Below are 3,360 nucleotides of genomic sequence, written 5' to 3'. Positions count from 1 at the left end.
CAATGTAATGTCTTTATTGTACAATTGTAGTTGCTGTTTATTCGCCACTACCACTATGCACTTCCATTTTCATGATTTATTACCAGACTGTTTAATACATTTAAAAACTAAGTGGCATAAGTGAGGTCAGGTAATCTTCACCGATGCAGTGGTCAAAATATTTTTGTGCCCTCAAAGTTTTTTAACTTCTGACGATTGCAGGTATTGAGGCTCCATCCTGCAAGGCATTGAGCCCCCTCCTTCAATATGCTGAATGCTGTTAATTACCATTGATTTGGGACTTGAGGGCAGTCAGTACCTTACACCAAACCGTTAGAGTGAACTCTGAGTCTTATAAATTTATTGCAAAAAAGAAAAATGTAATTTGATGGTAGTTTGGAAACTGAATGGCTCAGTGGATTAATAGAGGAGGGGGTCACCCACTTTGTACCTGGCGGAGGCCAAACTTACCGCACGCATCAGGGACTCCTTGTATTCCTATGTTCTACGGGACAAGCTCTTTGTGTGTCCCTCTTCCGTCTGTGCCATGGTTCTAGGGATGAAGAGGGGGCATTCCTTCCTGCCCTATAACAGAGTCCAGTGTTCTGCTCCCCCCCACACATCAAAGGTTCTGTGCGACCCTTTTCTGCATTATCGGGGTCCCCCCTTCTCTCCTGCCAGTGGCTATGTAGAGCCCCATTTCCTCTCCCCTATAGCAATGGTTGTGTGCACATCTTCTTGCCCCGACCCCCATTATTATTTTTCTGAGATAAGTAATTCAGATTGTCAATGTGTTATCCTCTATTGGAAGGATGCAATGAGATGGGGTAATGTTATGCCTGAAGACATTAATGAGTGTCATCAGCCAGTTTGAGACAATTGCAGATATCCTTGAAGCTGTGGCTGTGCTAAGCAGAGGGTAGGAGCTCCATATATCCCCCATTTCCCTTTTTTGATTTTCAATTTTCCCCAACAGGAATAGGTTTCTGGCCACTGAAGCTTAGAATATTCCCTGAAATGTTGGAATTGATCATATGTGGTGTTTGAAACTTACCATGTTACATATGCACATAGAAATGCCATCAAGTTGAGTATATGTCCTTTAAAGCTCAGCTAAATATGAGGCATTTCATCTCTGTGATGTTGATAGGAGTTTGCCCAGGGCAGCACTCACTGGAAGTTGTTGCCATTTGATGGTGGTTTGACCTATGTGAAATGAGTTGGCAGTTAGTCTGGTTTAACTGCATATGCATGTACATCACAGCAGACTCAAAGTACCATTGTTGGCAGCTTCAGTAAAGAGGCCAAGGAGTTGAAAGATCATCGAAACTGAATTATTTTCTAGGCCTAATGCAGGTTCTTCTACATTGAGAGTTGGAGTTATTTGAGAATGCTTTCATGGCTGCTGCCTAAGCGTCACTTGTTAACATGGATGGAAACAGGATTTTAGTCTCCTGAATGGTCAAGCCTGCATTTTTCACTAACACCAAATACTCTTTATAACATTTATTAAAGAAGATTCTCTAGAATCTCTCCCATGTAATTTTAAATAATAGAAGCTCTTCTCCCTCAAAAATAAAATACTAAGTTGTTAATTTATCTTGATCAGGAGAGGTAATATGCACCTCCTTGCTTCAAATTTACTACTTGTGAAAATTTGGCAAAATCAGAAATGAAATATTGGATCTAAATGTATATACTAAATAAATCTGGACTTTTTAATGGTAAAACTAACATACTGAAAAATTAGAAGTCAATCACATTCAATTACCTTTTTAAAAAAGTGTAATATCCCATGTACTTAGTTCTTTTTGTTTCATATTTAATCTTTGCTGCTAATGGGTTTTTGTTTTGAAAGTTCAGTGTTTCTAGTTACTTTAAAGATGTTTTGCTTGCATTTAGTCCCTGAAACTGTTTGTTTACGATGGGCTCAGTAGCTTCTTGGATACAAAGGGGCAGCAGAAGAATAAAATGTGGAGTGCAGCCTTTGCTAATTCTGATTTAGCAAGATGTGGAAGTATGTTTAAAATCCTTTTTACCTGTCAGTGAATTGAAAGCTAAATGAAGCCTAAACAATTTAGTCCAGATATCAGATGGTTGGTTAAAACCAATCTTTCAGCTAACTGCTGACACTGGGTAAAATTCATCTTTCTACAAAGGGCCAGCACAAAGTCTATTTACCTTGTTAAATTCTACTCAAGTCCTATTTTAAGGGCTTAAGTAGTGTATAAGCCATGTGCTGGCTCTCTTGTTCTTATGCTATGCCTATCACCATGGAACTCAGAGAGCAGTGCAAGGATTTCAAAGGGAAAGAACTACTTTCCATTCCGATTGCAGATCTCAACAGCACTGGAGATGGAGATGGAGATGGGCTTCTTTGCCATAGTCCCTGACTATACAAAGCTATTGTTAGGAGCTGCATTTTTTCAGAATGATTTTTTTTTTTTAAGGAAATAGGGTGAAGATATTAAAATATTTCCTCATTTCCTTGTACAAGACTTAACATAATAAGCATAGGCATGTTGGTGCTTCATTTGCTGCACACCTTTGATATTACCAAAAGGGCCCAGGTTCCCAGCCATTTCAACAGGACGTGGCTTTGGACAATTTGTGTCCTGAACCTACTTTAAAGTTTATTATTTGGTATCCCCTTCATGGATGACCTTGCGTATTGCTGGCCTGAAATATAGGTTTGCAATCTGATCTCCCTTAATTTCTTCTACCCATTCCCTGGATCCTGCTAGCTCCCTTTTGAGGCAGATTTCTCTTCTTGCTACTACTGCACATATTAGTGCTTTGTTAATGACAGTATGTAGTTTGAGGGGCTTTAAGTTTAGAAAAGTAACTGGTCATGTTTTTTAATGGTCTACATGGTACTTCTGTATTTTTGTAATTTTCTGTCTCCATTAGACTTTTTGTTCTGATTGTACATAGGCAGTCTTTTGATTTCAATAGATGAGGTGCAGTAGTTATTGTTTATCTATCATCATGACAATTCCAATGATAATTATATGGTATTTTATACCAGGGACCCAATGACCCTGTTCAATGTTAAAGGCAGCATCTCCTAAAAAGTACGAGTTAACCGTGCTTCCATTGATATATTTTTCTATCTAAAGGAAGTGTGGAACTGAGAAAGCGTTAATGTACATAGGTTTTTTTTCTTAGTGTCACAGTGAAGAATTGGCACAATTCCACCTCCACAGCAAGGAATGCCCTCATGATATTGTATGAATTTTATTCCTTCAATTCTACTATCAGAACAACAGAAATTGAATACAAAGATGTCTCTATATTAAAATAATGTTAAAGATTTTGTTTAAATGGGCATAGTTAGGGCCACAATTGTCTTTCATTCATACTTTTTTGTCTCATTGCAGA

This window comes from Trachemys scripta, chromosome 6, assembly GCF_013100865.1.
Source record: "Trachemys scripta elegans isolate TJP31775 chromosome 6, CAS_Tse_1.0, whole genome shotgun sequence".
NCBI classification, from domain to species: Eukaryota; Metazoa; Chordata; order Testudines; family Emydidae; genus Trachemys; species Trachemys scripta.
This window is presented reverse-complemented; position numbering follows the sequence as displayed.